The sequence below is a fragment of the Notothenia rossii genome (genome assembly GCF_949606895.1).
Source record: "Notothenia rossii genome assembly, chromosome: 10".
Classification (NCBI taxonomy): domain Eukaryota; kingdom Metazoa; phylum Chordata; class Actinopteri; order Perciformes; family Nototheniidae; genus Notothenia; species Notothenia rossii.
The window spans coordinates 62803103-62825365 of NC_136908.1; the positions used below are offsets into that span (position 1 = coordinate 62803103).

Below are 22263 nucleotides of genomic sequence, written 5' to 3' on the forward strand. Positions count from 1 at the left end.
GCTTCCAATCCTTCCAATAATCCACTGTTGGGCGGGGTTGACAAAACGCACATTTAAAAAGAGAAAGGAACCGCCGGTCTCAAGTCAAAAGCGGTATGGATGTTGACTTTTAAATGGACTCTCCAATAACAAAACGTAATTGATAGATAGGTGTCATGAAGACATGGTGTGTATTTGAATGTCCAATTGTTTGTAAGACATGAAAAATAATTCATTGTAGAATTCGTAATACATTTATCTGTATTGAATATATTCAAGAAGCTGAAACAGTAAGAGCATGCATTCTTCTCAAAGCAATTGTATGTTTTTTTTGTAAGTGTTGATTGTTTTGAAGCTCTCGATGCAATCCTTATTGACCCAAACTGTCCGGATGCATTGATGGAAACTTTGTTGTCATATATTTTCTGGTCCTGCCACATTTTAGTAAAGCACATTAAACGCCATTGGCTCGTCCATTATTAGCCAGTGATCTTATAGCCCAGGATGAGAGGGGCTTACATTTCCTTTTCTCCATAAATCTGGACCCAGCTCTCCTCCTTTGTCCTTTCGGTTTATCTGTATTTATTTATGTTACGACCGCTATTCTGGACGGCTTTAAGACAAGATAAGATGGAACTTTATTTATCCCCTTGGGGAGATTCAGGCGTTTATAGCAGCAACAAGGTCAGAGTTAAAAAACAGGATTCACACAAGGTGTTTTTTAAATAAAGTGATGAAGTAACTGTTGAAAGAAGATATCACAGTAGAACGTTGAGCATTTGAATGAACTTGTTAAATATATTTACATAAGTGTGCAGATGTGAATGCAGGTTAAAGTCTTGCAGTGCAGGATTGACAGTATGCAGTGCTATTAGCTTCTCCCTGGTGTAAACAAGGCAGCCATGGTGTTGCTGCAACACAACCTCTCTCTACAAGAACGCTTAGAGAGGGCAAAGCTTAATAAACTACTAATGCCCCTTTCACACCAAGGCTTTTCCCGTTCTAGCTCCGTGCCAGAGCTTTTCTGGTTCGGAACCGGTTCTTCGGTTCAGTTCCCGCTCTGTTCACACCGCTCAGAGCCCGACTGGTGCTGAGTCATTGCGTCATCGTTTGCGTCATGACGTGACCGTTTGCGTGCCTGCTTCATAAAGCCAAACCGCGCGGAACCCCCTCACATCCCCAACAACAACAATGGCCGATTGTATTGAAGCGCTACTCGTTTTGCTCTGTCGAAACGAAATGGAAGGAATGGGACGACTTTACCAACTTTACAGTCGTTACATGCTACGTTCAAAAGTTCTTTACAATCATCATCATCAACGACTATTCCGTAGGAGAAAGAAGGGAAATATACGTCCTATTCGGTGGCGTTAGAGCTAGCTGTTGTTAGCCTCTGCATGCGCCAAGCTCTTAATTACTTTGGTATAACATTAAAGCTGATGCCCCTGCCCCTGCCCCTGCCCCCGCCTCCGACGTAAGCTTGACGTACGCGGTGCTTGCTTTCTAGACCGACAACTTTTTGGTGCTTGAAACGAACCGGATTCCGGAGCTTAGAGGCGGCTCCGCTGCGGTGTGAACAGGAAAAACCGGTGCTTATCAGGCTCCAGCTCCGAACCGGCCTTGGAACCGCGTTGGTGTGAAAGGGGCAATAGAGATGTTACTTATAGAAAAACAACAAGTAAGATTGAATAAGAACGCTAAAAGTTGTACAAATCTAGCAGGAGCAACTGCAACAGGTTGCATGCACGGGCTGGTGTGAAACAACCATTTAGCCAAAGACATATTTAGATATAATCCTGTTTTCTTTATAGATGTATCCACCAATTATTAAGATTCGTTATGGCTCCAACAAATAGATAAGGCTCTAACGGCAGATTCAGAGAGAGGAAATTGAGTTAGTGAACGCTGAACTCTGCGGGAATGGAATCAAGCCAAGGTTTTACACAGAGGGGGAAATTACATTTGGCAGAGTTTACAATCAAATCTACCCACAGACAAACAGAGCAGTGTGTTAGGACTCAGGAAATAACACCATCAGCTCAGGTTTCAGTTCAAATCTGCTGAGAGGCTGGGATTCAATTTGAAGGGCTGTGTTTTCTTAGAGTTAAAGAAATGGAGGCAGCCGTGTTATGCGGGTCGAGCCTTCAGAGGGAAGAAGTGGATCATGTTCAGCTCTCGGGACAAAACAATGGAGAGAGGTTGAGTTTCAGTTCAAACCTACAGGAAGACAAGTGGATTTAGACACAGAGGGGGACACAGAGGGGATGAGGGGTTCTGCTTCAGGTGGATTCCAATATTTCTGACATCCAGTCAAATAGATGTGATGAAACCTTCGCTCAGAGCACTTCACTGTTTCCGTACAACTGTGCTGTCGAGAAAAACATATTTTAAAAGGTCACCTATTATGAAAAATCCTCTTCTCCATGTCTCTTCTACATCAACATGTGTCCTCTCTTCTTCATGTCTCTTCATCAACATGTGTCCCCTCTTCTTCATGTCTCTTCTACATCAACATGTGTCTCCTCTTCTTCATGTCTCTTCATCAACATGTGTCCCCTCTTCTTCATGTCTCTTCTACATCAACATGTGTCCCCTCTTCTTCATGTCTCTTCTACATCAACATGTGTCTCCTCTTCTTCATGTCTCTTCTACATCAACACGTGTCCCCTCTTCTTCATGTCTCTTCTACATCAACACGTGTCCCCTCTTCTTCATGTCTCTTCTACATCAACATGTGTCCCCTCTTCTTCATGTCTCTTCTACATCAACACGTGTCCCCTCTTCTTCATGTCTCTTCTACATCAACACGTGTCCCCTCTTCTTCATGTCTCTTCTACATCAACACGTGTCCCCTCTTCTTCATGTCTCTTCTACATCAACATGTGTCCCCTCTTCTTCATGTCTCTTCTACATCAACACGTGTCCCCTCTTCTTCATGTCTCTTCTACATCAACATGTGTCCCTCTTCTTCATGTCTCTTCCACATCAACACGTGTCCCTCTTCTTCATGTCTCTTCCACATCAACACGTGTCCCCTCTTCCTCATGTCTCTTCTACATCAACATGTGTCCCCTCTTCTTCATGTCTCTTCTACATCAACATGTGTCCCCTCTTCTTCATGTCTCTTCTACATCAACATGTGTCCCCTCTTCTCCATGTCTCTTCTACATCAACATGTGTCCCCTCTTCTCCATGTCTCTTCCACATCAACATGTGTCCCCTCTGTGGAAAGAGACTCTGAAAGTTTCAGGAACAAAGATTCTCTCTCTTTTTGATCCATTTCTATAAAAACCTGTCTGAAAATGAGCTGATCAGATTTTGGCCACTTTGTGATGTCATAACGATGTTTTGTCTTGTGTAACCATTAGCCAATCAGCAACCAAGGTAACCCCCCCCCCCCCCCCCTTATCACCTGAATCTCCTCTAGAGCACCATTGTGTTCTTTGTAACCAGATCTCTCTCAGAGGGGCGTGGGGAGGGGCTCCTTATTTTTCATCTAAAGTAACAGATAGAGAATCAGCACTTTGGAAACAGGGCTGAAACAGAGGGGATTATGGGTAATGCTGCAATGATCTGTTTGGTGTTTCAGCCAATCAGAGACAGGCTCTGGATATATCTGAGAGCTGTGATATATTGATGAAAAACAGTATAATAAGGGCCCTTTAACTTTTACTCATGATTTACGTCCGGTATTTAAATAACACAGCAAACAACTTTCATTTAAAGTGGAGCATGTGTTTCTGCTTCTTCATGACATGTTCAGGACGGCGTGTGATTGCATCATGAGGCGAGGTAATCATTTCCATGTGGTTAATTGCAAAATGCCATTTGCCATATTGAAATGTCACATGTGTGTAGCCTCATGTTAATAAGATATCTTTCAAATGGAGTTGTTGTGCTTCAAACAAAGAGAAAAGCTCCATTTGAACAGTTATTTAACCTCAGATGTAGTACAGTACATACAGTATACGTAACAGCTGATCTGCCAAACATCGCTCAATAATCAATAGTGACATGTCACATGACTGCACAGACCTCGATGGTGACCTCATTGGAAGAGCCACATCCTGTCACTGTGTGTTTGTGAGATGTGTTGATCAGTATTTCAAAGTGAAACACTGCCACTATCCAACAGACCGTGAGTTACAACTGATTTAAGGTTATGGGAGAAAGTAAAATAGACACACCACTGAGAAATAACTCAACTAGGCTCGAAAAACATTCTACAAAAACTACAGGATATTTCCCATTAAAACACAAAAAAGAACTTGACACATGCAAGAGTCTTTAAAAATGTCGTTCTTGGTTAGAAGTGATGATAATTGATCATTATGTTCGATATGAAGTCAGAGCACCACTTGAGTTATTACAGTTCATTCTGAGGGGAGCATGACATTTCAAGGCAATAAATATCAAATCATTTCACTCAAAACCACAAATGTCAACCTCCTTGTGCAGCTGAAGTTAAAGTCTTAGTATCCTCAGGGGAACATGAATGTTGGTACCAAATTTCAAGCCAATATACTCGATAATTATTGAGATATTTGGACCAATTGAGAGACGTTCCTTTCCCAGGGGCAAAAGATAAAAGGACCTTTAAACATGAAAAAGTTGGTTGTAAAGTAAGCTCTGTTTGTGATGAACAGATTAAAGCATTAAACCTGCAGAAAATACAAAAGATCATTTCATGTGATTCCTTCTCAGCCTCTCTGAAATCAAAAAGCTTTTACTCCATATTTTTAACTGGCTCTGATAGCAACTTATTTGTGACTGCGGTTTCACTCGGCTGTCAGAAAGCGTTTCACTTCAGCGACTCCAAACTGTATCTATAGCCCGTCTCTTTCAGGCTGACGGACACGCAGACATCTGCTCCATCTCAACACATTTTGTTCAATAAGAAAAACTGTTTCTCAGCTAAAAGCAATTTGGAGAGTAAATGGGCTTTCTGACGGAGATAAAGTGAAGTCAGCTGTTCAACGTGTGTTTTACCTGAACGTGTAACGCATCGATTCATTATTCTGCAGGAAAGTAAGCGGGATGGATAAATCAGTTTTATTACCAGAGATGGCAAAAGTAAAAACATCCTTTACTCAAGTAGAAGTACAGATACTCGTGTTTAAAAATACTCTGGTGAAAGTAGAAGTACTGACTAAACTTCTTTACTCAAGTCAAAGTAAAGAGGCTTTGAAATGTACTTCAGTAAAAAGTACCCATAACTCCCAGCTGTTTTAAAGAGTACCTGACCTCCCTTTATATTAATAGAACAATAATGTCATTGTTAGCTAATGAATGTTTCCATGGTGACCAACGGCAACATGAAAACGTTTCCATTGGTCCCTCTTCTTTAGAGAAGACCAGGAAATGATGGATACATGGATTGTGTTCAAATCAATAGGCACGCAATGACTCTAAATAATAATGATCACGCCACCAAACACACATTCAGACTAAAGGAACCAGCCTGTTTGGAAAATGAGAGAAGTAGAAAGTACAGGTATTTGTGTTCAACATGTAAGAAGTAGAAAGTACAGGTATTTGTGTTCAACATGTAAGAAGTAGAAAGTACAGGTATTTGTGTTCAACATGTAAGAAGTAGAAAGTACAGGTATTTGTGTTCAACATGTGAGAAGTAGAAAGTACAGGTATTTGAGTTCAACATGTAAGAAGTAGAAAGTACAGGTATTTGGGTTCAACATGTAAGAAGTAGAAAGTACAGGTATTTGTGTTCAACATGTGAGAAGTAGAAAGTACAGGTATTTGAGTTCAAAATGTAAGAAGTAGAAAGTACAGGTATTTGGGTTCAACATGTAAGAAGTAGAAAGTACAGGTATTTGAGTTCAACATGTAAGAAGTAGAAAGTACAGGTATTTGTGTTCAACATGTAAGAAGTAGAAAGTACAGGTATTTGTGTTCAACATGTAAGAAGTAGAAAGTACAGGTATTTGAGTTCAACATGTAAGAAGTAGAAAGTACAGGTATTTGTGTTCAACATGTGAGAAGTAGAAAGTACAGGTATTTGAGTTCAAAATGTAAGAAGTAGAAAGTACAGGTATTTGGGTTCAACATGTAAGAAGTAGAAAGTACAGGTATTTGAGTTCAACATGTAAGAAGTAGAAAGTACAGGTATTTGTGTTCAACATGTAAGAAGTAGAAAGTACAGGTATTTGAGTTCAACATGTTAGAAGTAGAAAGTACAGGTATTTGTGTTCAACATGTAAGAAGTAGAAAGTACAGGTATTTGAGTTCAACATGTGAGAAGTAGAAAGTACAGGTATTTGAGTTCAACATGTAAGAAGTAGAAAGTACAGGTATTTGAGTTCAACATGTAAGAAGTAGAAAGTACAGGTATTTGAGTTCAAAATGTAAGAAGTAGAAAGTTCAGGTGTTTGAGTTCAACATGTAAGAAGTAGAAAGTACAGGTATTTGTGTTCAACATGTAAGAAGTAGAAAGTACAGGTATTTGTGTTCAAAATGTAAGAAGTCAAAGTAAAAGGTCGTCAGAAAAATAAGTGGAGTAAAGTACTGATACCAGAAACATGTACTTAAGTACAGTAAGAAAGTATTTGTACTCCACTACTTCCCACCTCTGGTCATAAATACTGAGAGTCCAATATAATCTGGATTCATTCACCGACTGCAGTGAAATGTAGTTCCTCCATAGCCCAACATTAGCTTTTCACTTCAGAAATCATAAAGTGGTTTTAATATGTGGAGATTATCCTGCTGAACTAAACCTGTCAGTATCATAAATGTTAGTTTGAGAGAGAGAGATTATTTTCTACTTTAATTCAAAATCACATGGATCCCATTGTAGCGGGGCGATGGTGCCTTCAGGGACCAACACAGACATAAGTGATAAGTGGACCACTGTATAAATGCAGTCCATTTACAAATGACAAAATATTCACACAGATTGTGAGCTTCCACGCCCTCCGTAACCCTGACGATCAGCTGTAACTCTGCTGACATCATTCTCTCCTGTCTGTGTGAGAGACGCAGCACTTAATCAGTGTCACCCATCAATCACACACACACACGCACGCACACACGCACACACTAACATAGCTGATGTCAGTGATCGATACGCATATATATATATCATCTGCAGTAAGTGAAAAAACAACGTGTGTGTGTTGGATGGCTTTCTGTCAGGGTGAGAGAAACCACTTCACTGTCAGCTGAAGGACGACAGAGACACACTCTCACACACAGATAAAGAACACACTCATGACTCATATCATCTTTCACATAAAGACGGAAGTGAGTACACACACACACACACACACACACACACACACACACACACACACACACACACACACACACACACACACACACACACACACACACACACACACACACACACACACACACACACACACACACACACACACACACACACACACACACACACACACGTTATTGTCTCTGTAATGTCACTCTGCCATCCCTCTCTTCGTTTCACTTCCACTTTAATAAATTCTGTTTTCACTCGGCTGTAAAAACACATTGGTGTGTGTGTGTGTGTGTGTGTGTGTGTGTGTGTGTGTGTGTGTGTGTGTGTGTGTGTGTGTGTCATCAATACGCTGTAAATCATGTTCAGTGTGTGTGTCAGTGTGTGTGCATCACATAAAGCTCCAGTTAAACTGCACACACACACAAAGGAAAACAAAGTGTCACACTGCGTTGAACATAAAGCAGAATTTACCGGTGCAGTGATTTGATGCAAAGTCAACAGAACATTGTCAGAGTGTCAGACTGAAATATCTCAACACCTATTGCATGGATGTCTATGAAATGTTGTGTTTGACGTTTGTGGGTCCATGAGGATGAACCCCAGTGAATTTGGTGATCCTCTGATTGTTCCTCTAGCGCCACCATGAGGTTGAATGTTGTGGTTTTGATTGAGATGTCTTGGCAGTTTGTTTCGGGAGGTTTTTTAGGCAGATCCCGACCATAATATCTCAACAACTATTTAATGGAAGTCTATGACATTTTGCAAAGACATTCATGGTTTCATTCGGATGAACCCCACAGAATGTGGTGATCCTCTTACTTTTCTTCTAGCGCCACCATGAGGTCAAATGTGTGGTTTTTAGGGATGTAACGATACCAAAAACTCACGGTACGATAATATCGCGATAAAAAGTCCACGGTGTGATATGTATCGCGATATTGAAAAATAAAGAAAAAAATGTGAATTTTTTTTTTTTTTTACTTCAATTTTTTTTCTTTCTTAAATAATAAATCTGATTTCTACAGCATTTTAGTAGGATAGTAGTATTTTAAAGTGTCAACAATATAATAATGAGACGCTGCAATAGAATAAATCAAGCTTCACTTTAGTTTTTCAAGTAACTCAACTCTAACTCACTCACTCAGCATCATCAAGGTCATCTTTTAGGAATATTAGCATGTCCACATTTCCAGAAGCTGAGATGTTTGGGCGTTTACAATATCCTATATATCCCCTGCTGTGGAAAAAACTCTCTTGCTTGGTACTGATGTTGCTGGGACAGAGAGATATGCTTTGGCCATGAGTGACAGCAGTGGGTCAAACTGTGCATTGTCTCTCCACCACTTCAAACACATACAGTTTTTGCTCAGAAGGTGAGGCTTATTGACAGGGCGAGATATAAATATACTGTTGGTACTTGTCAATGTCTCTAGGTGTGTATATGTAGCCCTGGAAATACCATGTCCTTTATTGTTATCTGTTGTTTTATGTTCATGCTGTAACCTACTTGCTGCCATGTTGGACAGGTCTCCCTTGAAAAAGAGATGGATGATCTCAATGGGACCATCTGGTTCAATAAGGTTTAAAAAAAAAATACTTTTCCTCTCGCTCCACCATTAGGTTGAAATCTGTGTTTTGAGATGAGTGCTTCTCTGGCTATTTTGCCCACAATTTCATGAGCAAAAAGGGTCAAAGGTCAAATTGCAATAAAAGCACAAAGAAGTCTGAGCCAATCTCATGCACACTGCATGCAACGGTATGTACTAAAAGTAGAAAGTAACATTCAGTGTGATTTGTAGCTCTGTCTCAGTCTTGTTAATTAGTAAAGAGTGATGTGGGGTTTCTAATTTAAATCTGGCACCAACCGTCACTTTTACAAAATTAATTGACAAACATCAGCAGCTGTGGATGGTAAGAGCAGGAGGTCATTAACATGTGTTCTGTGAGGCTGAAATTAAACTTGTGGAGGCTGTCTAGATCTGAGGGAAACATCAGTCTTGACAACACAGTACAAACATTAATAAAGTCTCTCATCTCTTCCAAATCAGGGAATCTCACAGTTTAACATTTCAGTAGAAACTCTTGTTATGTAAATTAAATCGTTAAATCATTCAGGTTGTTGGCACGAGGGTTGCCAGAAACTGACCATGATCAAAATCGATTATTCGGCAGCCCTGGCGAATAATAATCGATTATTCGACAGACCCCCAACATGGTTGGTTGAAACTAAGCCAGAAAAAAAAAAAAAAAAACATGAATAATAATAAAAAAATATATAAATAAAATCGATTTTTAAAAATAATATTCGATTATGGAGACTGTAACAAATATTTGAATAATCGAATAATCACTGGCATCCCTAGTTTAGACCCTCCAGAAAAACGTGATTCTGCGATCGCAGAATTTACCGCATAATCAGCAAAATGGCGCAGATTTTTAAAAGGCCGCATAATCCCCGCATTTTTCCAGACAAAGTTGAGAAGAAAAAAAAGTTAACTCGTCTTGACGTGACGTCATCAGCTCGCGCATCACAGAATGTAAACATCACTGTATAGAGCTCATTTACCAACGAACATTTCTACTAAAGACCGGGCAAAAAGTGGGGGGAAACTATTCTGCACCCCGTGCAACTGTGTGTTGGAGCATAAGAGGAAATCGACGGTGGCGACCCACTTTGATTCATTCAAACATTCGAAAATGCTTTCTGCTGCTGCGGACAAGAAAGCCAAACAACCCACGTTCACCGAGGCATCAACCTCCAAAACTCTTTCGAGGGCTACAAGAAACGAAGTGAGTAGCCTACAAGATTGAAGCTGGTCAGATAACGAACGAGTAAATGAAAACAGAATGAGGCGGAGAAGTGTGTGTGGGGGGAGGGGGGGGGGGGGTGGGTGTGTGTGTGTGGGGGGGGTGTTATTTTACAATAAATAAACATTGAATGTGTTTAATTGAATAGTAAAGGGGTTTAACGTTAGTGGCAGGTTGTGTGTGAGAGAGAATAAATAAGACAGCCCAATATTTAAAAAAAATTGTTATTCTTTTCCCGCATATTTAGCATATTTCGCAACTTTCCGCATATTTCGCAATTTCACCGCATAAAATCACATAAAAACCCTGCATGTTTTATCGCATAATCAAGGATTTTTGCCCGCGTTTTTCTGGAGGGTCTACTAGTTAGCACCATACACTATATTACCAATAAAACTGCAAGTTTACATTAAGAGATCGAAATCCTTCTTCTACCACCGTTCATATTAAGAGACATGCATGATACATACATTGTTACACAACTACTAAAACTACACTTCGTCACCATCCTGTTCCTCCTCTCAGTTTTCAGCAGAACTGATTTTTCAATAAGAATTCTAACTTTTAAAGCTCTTCTCATTCTCCTCCCTCCACCTGAACTCATCTCAGAGCTCGGCAGCCGCAGAGTGAATATCTGCTCAGAGAGTAGAGGCTTTATTGGAAATCGTAGTTTCTTTCAGCGGACTGTCAAGCGGCCGCTGAATTGAGAATCTTCTCCTGAGGATTCCTCAGTCATGTTTCCCAGGCGAGGAGAAACCAGATGCATTACATTTTGCTTCGGGGAGTTGGTGTGACGTGCACTTCAAAGTACCATCATATGTACATTCAATATGCCTCCCAGGGCTGAAATATGCAGCTTGATCTGAAGTCAAACCACGGCACGGTGGCTCAGTGATAGTTCTGCAGGAAGGCCCGGGGTTTAAACCTGAACCGCCAAGAGTCGACTAAAAAACAGCTGGAGCGGAAACTTTTAATTGGCCCTAGGTGAAAGGTTGTCGGTCATGTTTCATCGCTCTGGTGATACGTTTAGGGTGTTTCCTGACTCTCACCCAATGCATTCTGGGCTCTGTTTGGCATTTTATCATAAGGATGGATGAAGGAGTCTTTAAATCAAGATATGGCGAATATTCTTCGTCAAGTGTTTTGCACAAATTCACCATTCATTTTCCTATAAAGCCATATCTTGGAGAACAGATGAAATTTAATATTCAAGAGAAAAGAGTTCAAATACTAGCTTGGCAACAGAAAGAGAGGAAAACAGAATGAAGTGATGCTAACATGCTGATGTTGTCCTCAGTTTGGCTGTATATTGCTTACAAACCAAAGCGGTGCTCAATTGAAACTTTGACCCAATGATGGCTCAAGATGACAAGTCTGATAATCACCACATTTTCTATAATTCATCCCGAGGTAACCATCAATGGCTTTACCAAAGTTGATGGCAATCTATCGAACAGTTATTGAGATATTTCAATCAAAACAAATATAACTGCCTAATGGTGGCACTTTAAACAGTCAGACGATCAGTGAAGTCCTCTGGGGACCTTGAATGTGTACACTAAACGCTGTGTCAGTCGGTCCTATGGATACTATCCAATAGATACTGATACTATTTCAGTCAAAGCAATACATTGCTGCTTATTGGTCACAGAATTACCAAAGTCACTAGGATTCATCCCCTTGTGAACATGAATGTATGTACCAATCTTCATGTCAACATGTTACATTATTTTAAAGATATGTCAAAAAACAACACCTAATAGTGGCAATAGAAGAAAGGCAGATGATTACCAAAGTCAGCCGTATTCATTTTCTGGAGACCACAAACGTCCGTATAAATGTGTCAATCCATCCTATAGACACTACACTAACCAATACAGTCTGGAAGAAAGTGCCCCAATACTGGTGTGTGAATGAAATAATTTGACCGATCAGAGCAACAACTGGGTCTCTTTTTAAAGGAATAGCATTTGCTGTCACTAAGTCCAGATCCTACTTTGCCATTTTGAATGAAACTAATGTTATTGAAACACTGTCCTCTCTGTGACATCCTTTCAGAGAGGAGACAGGAGGGCACGTCATTCTGCAGCAGAGCTTTTATTGTGAAACAGATTAACAGAAAAACAGGACAATTATCACCACAGAATGGAGCCGATCAGAAAACAAGGTAACATAAAGTACTGTTCAAACAAAGACAAGAGACTCCAGTAACAGCCTGCCTCTAATTCATCTGCAATTAAGGGGAGAGCATGTATTGGCCCCTGTGAGAATGCACTCAGTGTTTAATGACCACAATCCAAGCACTGCCGATCATCACTTCTGTGCAGAATAAATGCTCAGTGTGGCAATCAAAAACCGTAATCATGACCCGCACTGTTAGAAATGAAGCGCTACACATTAGCCTCGTCAGACTTCCCTTCTAATATGGACAACGTTGTCTTGAAATAGAAAAGTAGGGAAATATGCCTATGACTCTTGATTGAGGATCAGATATACATCATTCTAGCATATTCCGAATCCATATTGGATCGAGTTAGCTTAGCTTAGCATAACGAGTTAGCTTAGCTTAGCATAACGATGGAAAAAAAAAAACATGACATATTTAAAAGAGTAATTCAAGCTTTTGTAAGTGCTTTTATGTTGTTGTTGTTGTTGTTGTTGTTGTTGTTGTTGTTGTTGTTGTTGTTATGTTATGGTAGGGCTGTGCGATTATGACTTGAATCATAATTACAATTATTTTGGTCAATAATTGATATCACGATTATTAAATACGATTATTCATTGACTTTGAAAACATCCATTAATTAAACTTTAAAACAAATAACAATTTGAACAGTATCTTTTTAACTGTTGATTACCCTGAACGTATCATTCAACTGAAAAACCAATACAAAAATAAATTAAATAAATGATACATTTAAATAAATAATATCAAAAATAATAAATACCAATAAACAAGATCAACAAATATTTTGGAACGAAATTCCACAAGCTACTAAACATATATAAATATGATAAATAAAAATAAATTAGATCAAATATGTTCGATCCCGTGGACTGTCACAACCGAGCAAAGCAAAATAAAAATAAAAATTTGATTATTTTTTTTCGTAATTGAGGCAGGCCAAAATCCTAATTGTGATTCAAATACGATTAATTGCACAGCCCTATGTTATGGTGTGTGGCGCAGTGGATAGAGCGTTGGTGTTGGGATCAGGGGGTCTCAGGTTCAAACCCCACTGCAGTCAGCATGTCGTTGTGTCCCTGAGACACTTCACACCAAATTGCTCCTGTTATTGCCCACAGTGTTAAGTATGTGAGTCGCTTTGGATAAAAGCGTCTAACAAGTGACATGTCATGTAATGGTCCAATGTGCATACTGCCATTTAAACACCTATTTGTTTAAATATATGAATAATTAATTTAATGTAATGTCCTAAATGGATTAACAAAATCAAATGTTTTCACGGGCACGAATAAAGTATTTCTGATGCTGACATTCTAAACACATCAACACTTTAAGAAGCAAAAGGTGAAGTAGGAATGGATGTTTTTTAGCATGTACCCAGCAGGGATGTGTTTCCAGTGCAGGCATTCTTGATAAGAGGTAAATTAGCCCATTACACGAGGAACAGAAGATCTAAAGGTGACATTTTGTCCTCGGAGCTGAAGATAATTCAAACTCCGGGCTTTCAGGGGCCGATAAACGCTCAAACACAAAACATCACAATTCCCTATTCTCAATTAATTCTCACTTCTCATCTCCAGTGTCCTCATTTCCTACTTATCTCCCCTCCTCCCCTTCTCCTCTCCCCTTGTTATCTCTCCCCTCGCCCGTGACATCTCTTGCTGTCGCCCTTGGATGATGGATGGGGTGACGGACGCTCGGTTGCCACAGTAATTTGATGGATGGTTTAGCAACTGATATGGGTTTGGAGACCAACACACACTCACACACACACACACACACACACACACACACACACACACACACACACACACACGTACACACACACACACACACACACACACACACACTCTCTCTCTCTCTCTCTCCCCCCCGCTGGCGTATATATATGTATCCTTGACTTTGAGATCAACAGACAGTCTCTACTCCCTCCATATCAAACACTGCTGACCCGAGACTGCGGCTGTCCGATCGGATCATCACTCTGAAGAAGACGCGGAGGTGATGAAGAGAGACAGAAGAGAGGATAACAATCCCTCTGTCAATGTCAACAAGACAAAAGTGATGATTGTTGACTGAGGAGAGAGGCGGAGCGAGAACATGAAGGCAGCAGAGAGGAACAAGGTCTGGACTGTACATCAAGCATCAGGGTATCACTGGGCTTCGGACCAACAAGGAGAAGACTCAACAGGACCACAAAGGAGGGTTAAAGAATACAAGGAGATGAACTAGGACTATGAGTAGGGGTAAAACAACCACAGGTTACTGAAAGATCATAACGGGAAACAAAACGTCTACAAAAAGGTGCAAAACAGCCACGAACGATAATATCGACACAAAACTAAAACGACTACAAAGAGACCCTAGGTATTCAAAGATATTCAGAATGACTACAGAGAAACTCAAAATGACTTCAAAGAGACTCAGAATGACTACAAAGGGACTCAAAATGACTTCAAAGAGACTCAGAATGACTACAAAGAGACTCAAAATGACTACAAAGAGACTCAAAATGACTTCAAAGAGACTCAAAATGACTTCAAAGAGACTCAAAATGACTACAAAGGGACTCACTATGACTACAAAGAGACTCGAAATGACTACAAAGAGACTCAGTATGACTACAAAGAGACTCAGAATGACTTCAAAGAGACTCAAAATGACTACAAAGAGACTCAAAATGACTACAAAGAGACTCAGTATGACTACAAAGAGACTCAGTATGACTACAAAGAGACTCAACATGACTTCAAAGAGACTCAACATGACTTCAAAGAGACTCAAAATGATTTCAAAGAGACTCAAAATGACTTCAAAGAGACTCAAAATGACTACAAAGAGACTCAGAATGACTACAAAGAGACTCAAAATGACTACAAAGAGACTCAAAATGACTTCAAAGAGACTCAGAATGACTTCAAAGAGACTCGGAATGACTTCAAAGAGACTCGGAATGACTACAAAGAGACTCAAAATGACTACAAAGAGACTCAAAATGACTACAAAGAGACTCAAAATGACTACAAAGAGACTCAGAATGACTTCAAAGAGACTCACTATGACTACAAAGAGACTCAAAATGACTTCAAAGAGACTCAAAATGACTACAAAGAGACTCAGAATGACTTCAAAGAGACTCAAAATGACTACAAAGAGACTCAAAATGACTTCAAAGAGACTCAAAATGACTTCAAAGAGACTCAAAATGACTACAAAGAGACTCAAAATGACTTCAAAGAGACTCAAAATGACTTCAAAGAGACACAGAATGACTTCAAAGAGACTCAAAATGACTTCAAAGAGACTCAAAATGACTTCAAAGAGACTCAGAATGACTAAACTGAATGAAAAGATATAAGTGAGTATAGGTGAGGGTTTTGAGGCCTGTCATACATTCCTGTGTGCTGCCATAAGTTTTTCCTTTTCACATTGTTTAATGGGAACAATATTTAGTGTCCTGAGGGGTAAAACGGAGCGCAGAAAATCAATCGTTTGAAGCAGAAATATGTTTTTCCTACTCCTGAGATTCACCCTGCAGGGGGGATAAATCACTTTCATCCGGAGGTTTGAATTCCCAGTTCAAAATGTTTGGAAACTACAAGCTTTTATAACTTTTGGTGAGTTGTATATCATGACGGTGAATCGTGAGAGTGCTCGAGCAACAGGAAGTCTTTGTGCTGATAATCACGCTGATTTCTGATGGGACATTTTGGGGTAAATGTGAAACAAACAGCAGGTGCATCCTCTCAGAGAGAACGATGGCAATCAAACACACAAACAGGCGAACATTTTGTTTTCCACGCTGAGCTATCACCGTGGAAACGCAGTGGGAGCAGGGCTGGGTTTGTTGTGTTTGTGCAAGCTTGATAATTTCTAATAAAAGAAAGTTTGCTCCCCAATTCGTTGCCCTGTTTCTTTTAATGATCTGTTTTTCAACGCACTTTAGATTTTATTTTGAAAACTGCAATGACTGGGATCTACTGCTGCTGAATTAGAAAAATAAACGTTATAATCTATAATAAAAACAACATATAAAAGTGTGTCTTTTGCAGTCCAACTAAAATAAATGATCACATAAATATTAGAGTGACCTTTATCTAATTTTAATGTGACCCTCAGTATATTATCATTAACGTGACCTTTATTATGATTATAAGATGTTAATGTGACATTTAATGTCATTAAAAAAGAATAAAGTTGTTAAAATCGCTACGTGATTCATCCTGGGAGGAAAGCAAACAGTCAGAAACGTATGTTATTATTTTATCACTTTAAAGAGTCCTCTCCTGCTGATGTTCAGGTGTATATCAGTATGTAGTGTCTCTACTTTAAAGAGTCCTCTCCTGCTGATGTTCAGGTGTATATCAGTATGTAGTGTCTCTACTTTAAAGAGTCCTCTCCTGCTGATGTTCAGGTGTATATCAGTGTGTAGTGTCTCTACTTTAAAGAGTCCTCTCCTGCTGATGTTCAGGTGTATATCAGTATGTAGTGTCTCTACTTTAAAGAGTCCTCTCCTGCTGATGTTCAGGTGTATATCAGTATGTAGTGTCTCTACTTTAAATAGTCCTCTCCTGCTGATGTTCAGGTGTATATCAGTATGTAGTGTCTCTACTTTAAATAGTCCTCTCCTGCTGATGTTCAGGTGTATATCAGTATGTAGTGTCTCTACTTTAAAGAGTCCTCTCCTGCTGATGTTCAGGTGTATATCAGTATGTAGTGTCTCTACTTTAAAGAGTCCTCTCCTGCTGATGTTCAGGTGTATATCAGTATGTAGTGTCTCTACTTTAAAGAGTCCTCTCCTGCTGATGTTCAGGTGTATATCAGTATGTAGTGTCTCTACTTTAAATAGTTCTCTCCTGCTGATGTTCAGGTGTATATCAGTTTGTAGTGTCTCTACTTTAAAGAGTCCTCTCCTGCTGATGTTCAGGTGTATATCAGTATGTAGTGTCTCTACTTTAAAGAGTCCTCTCCTGCTGATGTTCAGGTGTATATCAGTATGTAGTGTCTCTACTTTAAAGAGTCCTCTCCTGCTGATGTTCAGGTGTATATCAGTATGTAGTGTCTCTACTTTAAAGAGTCCTCTCCTGCTGATGTTCAGGTGTATATCAGTATGTAGTGTCTCTACTTTAAAGAGTCCTCTCCTGTTGATGTTCAGGTGTATATCAGTATGTAGTGTCTCTACTTTAAAGAGTCCTCTCCTGCTGATGTTCAGGTGTATATCAGTATGTAGTGTCTCTACTTTAAAGAGTCCTCTCCTGCTGATGTTCAGGTGTATATCAGTATGTAGTGTCTCTACTTTAAAGAGTCCTCTCCTGCTGATGTTCAGGTGTATATCAGTATGTAGTGTCTCTACTTTAAAGAGTCCTCTCCTGCTGATGTTCAGGTGTATATCAGTATGTAGTGTCTCTATTTTAAAGAGTCCTCTCCTGCTGATGTTCAGGTGTATATCAGTATGTAGTGTCTCTACTTTAAAGAGTCCTCTCCTGCTGATGTTCAGGTGTATATCAGTATGTAGTGTCTCTACTTTAAAGAGTCCTCTCCTGCTGATGTTCAGGTGTATATCAGTATGTAGTGTCTCTACTTTAAAGAGTCCTCTCCTGCTGATGTTCAGGTGTATATCAGTATGTAGTGTCTCTACTTTAAAGAGTCCTCTCCTGCTGATGTTCAGGTGTATATCAGTATGTAGTGTCTCTACTTTAAAGAGTCCTCTCCTGCTGATGTTCAGGTGTATATCAGTATGTAGTGTCTCTACTTTAAAGAGTCCTCTCCTGCTGATGTTCAGGTGTATATCAGTATGTAGTGTCTCTACTTTAAAGAGTCCTCTCCTGCTGATGTTCAGGTGTATATCAGTATGTAGTGTCTCTACTTTAAAGAGTCCTCTCCTGCTGATGTTCAGGTGTATATCAGTATGTAGTGTCTCTACTTTAAAGAGTCCTCTCCTGCTGATGTTCAGGTGTATATCAGTATGTAGTGTCTCTACTTTAAAGAGTCCTCTCCTGCTGATGTTCAGGTGTATATCAGTGTGTAGTGTCTCTACTTTAAAGAGTCCTCTCCTGCTGATGTTCAGGTGTATATCAGTATGTAGTGTCTCTACTTTAAAGAGTCCTCTCCTGCTGATGTTCAGGTGTATATCAGTATGTAGTGTCTCTACTTTAAAGAGTCCTCTCCTGCTGATGTTCAGGTGTATATCAGTATGTAGTGTCTCTACTTTAAATAGTCCTCTCCTGCTGATGTTCAGGTGTATATCAGTATGTAGTGTCTCTACTTTAAAGAGTCCTCTCCTGCTGATGTTCAGGTGTATATCAGTATGTAGTGTCTCTACTTTAAAGAGTCCTCTCCTGCTGATGTTCAGGTGTATATCAGTATGTAGTGTCTCTACTTTAAAGAGTCCTCTCCTGCTGATGTTCAGGTGTATATCAGTATGTAGTGTCTCTACTTTAAAGAGTCCTCTCCTGCTGATGTTCAGGTGTATATCAGTATGTAGTGTCTCTACTTTAAAGAGTCCTCTCCTGCTGATGTTCAGGTGTATATCAGTATGTAGTGTCTCTACTTTAAAGAGTCCTCTCCTGCTGATGTTCAGGTGTATATCAGTATGTAGTGTCTCTACTTTAAAGAGTCCTCTCCTGCTGATGTTCAGGTGTATATCAGTATGTAGTGTCTCTACTTTAAAGAGTCCTCTCCTGCTGATGTTCAGGTGTATATCAGTATGTAGTGTCTACTTTAAAGAATCCTCTCCTGCTGATGTTCAGGTGTATATCAGTATGTAGTGTCTCTACTTTAAAGAGTCCTCTCCTGCTGATGTTCAGGTGTATATCAGTATGTAGTGTCTCTACTTTAAAGAGTCCTCTCCTGCTGATGTTCAGGTGTATATCAGTATGTAGTGTCTCTACTTTAAAGAGTCCTCTCCTGCTGATGTTCAGGTGTATATCAGTGTGTAGTGTCTCTACTTTAAAGAGTCCTCTCCTGCTGATGTTCAGGTGTATATCAGTATGTAGTGTCTCTACTTTAAAGAGTCCTCTCCTGCTGATGTTCAGGTGTATATCAGTATGTAGTGTCTCTACTTTAAAGAGTCCTCTCCTGCTGATGTTCAGGTGTATATCAGTGTGTAGTGTCTCTACTTTAAAGAGTCCTCTCCTGCTGATGTTCAGGTGTATATCAGTATGTAGTGTCTCTACTTTAAAGAGTCCTCTCCTGCTGATGTTCAGGTGTATATCAGTATGTAGTGTCTCTACTTTAAAGAGTCCTCTCCTGTTGATGTTCAGGTGTATATCAGTATGTAGTGTCTCTACTTTAAAGAGTCCTCTCCTGCTGATGTTCAGGTGTATATCAGTGTGTAGTGTCTCTACTTTAAAGAGTCCTCTCCTGCTGATGTTCAGGTGTATATCAGTATGTAGTGTCTCTACTTTAAAGAGTCCTCTCCTGCTGATGTTCAGGTGTATATCAGTATGTAGTGTCTCTACTTTAAAGAGTCCTCTCCTGCTGATGTTCAGGTGTATATCAGTGTGTAGTGTCTCTACTTTAAAGAGTCTTCTCCTGCTGATGTTCAGGTGTATATCAGTATGTACAAAGTTATTTAATTAAAAGTTTTTTTTAAGTTTAATTAATCAGCATACAATTTTGTATTTTTTGTTTGACTGGAGAAAGATATACAAATTAAATAAATAAAAATAATAAATAAATTATATTTTGTTGATATCAAATTGTAGAATTATTTAGAGTTATGGTTAAAAATTAAATTAAAATAACCATTAAATAAACACTAGATTGCGTCGATAATTCTCCTTTGACGTATTTAGACCTGTCTTACAATAGCTTTGGTAAAACAGATCTTTTTCCAGACTTTGTCTTCCAGATTTCCACCGAGGCAGAAACACATTCCTCTCCACGTCCGGCTGTCACGAGGAAACACTGCTGATGTTACATTGCATCATTCTGCAGCTCGGGAACATCCTGTTTTTATTTTGAGTGTTTTCTATAAAGAGGACGGAGAAGAATGCGTCCGTCAGAGCATCTGTTTTAAAGATGAGATGAAGAAGACATTTTGTTTTGTTTCATTACGACATATGAAGCTGGAGGAGGAAGAGGAGGAGGAGGAAGACGCTCTCCAAACAGACAGGCTGTGGTGCCTTCAGGCTCCAACAGGTTTTAATCTGAGCGCTTTAAAACACAGAGGACCTGAACGCTCCTGCACAATATTCTGATTTAAACATCGTTCAACAAAAACCCCACACACACACACACACACACACACACACACACACACACACACACACACACACACACACACACACACACACACACACACACACACACACACACACACACACACACACACACACACACACACACACACACACACACACACACACACACACACACACACACACACACACACACACACACACACACACACACACACACACACACACACACACACGCTTAGTTACGTAATAATCAGCTGTGCTTTATGTATTCTACGTGTTGTTTGTATGAATATTTACTTTGTGAAGTGTCTTTGAGTTACTAGAAAAGCGCTCTGTACATAAAATGCATTATTATTATGATTAAAATCTCCAAAAAAGTATTCTCATTTTTACATGAAGACATATTTTAACATTTCCATTCAAATCTACAAAAATATATAAATATCAAAACCCTTCTCATTATTGTATGTAGACCTTAAAATCGCCAGTAGATTTAACAACAAATAAATAACAAATAACATTAAAAAAAACAGCTGATTCCTGAATGCAAAACGTCTAAATGTCAGGTAGACCTGTCAAACAAATAACTTACACAAAAAACACTTCTTAGTTCTGAATGCAGCTCATGTTGGTTAATGAAACCAATACACTCAGGGGTGTTTCTAGAAAGATATGGCATGAGGTGATACAGCGGGTGTTTCTCAATCTCGAGGATGCTTGCTTGGTAGCACATGTCTTCAGAGTCACTTGCTTCAGAAGCGAGGCAAGAATCCTTCCTGGCATTCGGAAAACAAAGAGTGGAACAGGCGAGCAAGTGTGCAGGTGTGCGTCACATGAGAGGCCCCGCCTTACATTTTCCACCACAGATTTGGGGAAATTGGTCCGTGCGCAAAGCATTGTGGGGATTTGAAGACCGTGGAGTCTACACATGTGCAGCCTCGAAGTGTCTCGCTACGAAGTACGCGGGGCTCGGTAGAATTCCAAGTATGCTGGACATTGGAACAGTCCTTCGGCGGCACTCGATGACGTAGTATGCTTGAAATAGTGGCTTTGGAGCAGCTTTACTCGACATTGAGAAACAACCAGGCCGTTTCTCAATGTCGAGGACGCTTGCTTGGTAGCACATGTCTTCCGAGTCACTTGCTTCAGAAGCGAGGCAAGAATCCTTCCTGACATTCGGAAAACAAAGAGTGGAACAGGCGAGCAAGTGTGCAGGTGTGCGTCACATGAAAGGCCCCGCCTTACATTTTCCACCACAGAGGGGAAATTGGTCCGTGCGCAAAGCATTGTGGGGATTTTACGACCATGGACGCTACACATGTGCTGACTCGAAATTTCTCGCTACGAAGTACGCGGGGCTCGGTAGAATTCCAAGTACGGAGCAATTTCCCCAAATCTGTGGCGGACCATGTAAGGTGGGGTCTCTCATATGACGCACACCTGCTCACTTGCTAGCCTGTTCCACTCTTTGTTTTCCGAATGCCAGGAAGGATTCTTGCCTCGCTTCTGAAGGAAGTGACTCGGAAGACGTGTGCTACCAAGCAAGCATACTCAACATTGAGAAACACCCTGTGTCTCTGATCTTGTTTATAAGACATATCAATTATCTCTGAGAACATGTCGCCCGTATGCAAGATGGTAAACAACAACAACAACAACAACAACAACTTGACGTCGGAGCTCCGTGAAAACACAGCAGTCTCTCCCGTGTGACGCTCTGTTTGAAACTCAGATTTCTGGAGTCATTAAACAGTTTTTGAGGAACAGAAATATTGTTTTCTGGCATCTCGTGAACATTTTACGGGGAAAACCTGCGTGTTAGTAACAGGCGCAGCGCTCCCGTTACC

General features: G+C 40.0%; 1 protein-coding gene across 1 annotated transcript in view; it reads right to left on the bottom strand.

Moving 5' to 3' along the window:
* trhde.1 (thyrotropin releasing hormone degrading enzyme, tandem duplicate 1) overlaps window positions 1-22263 on the bottom strand; it is a 179564-nt gene that overhangs the window by 130934 nt on the left and 26367 nt on the right. The window lies entirely within an intron of this gene.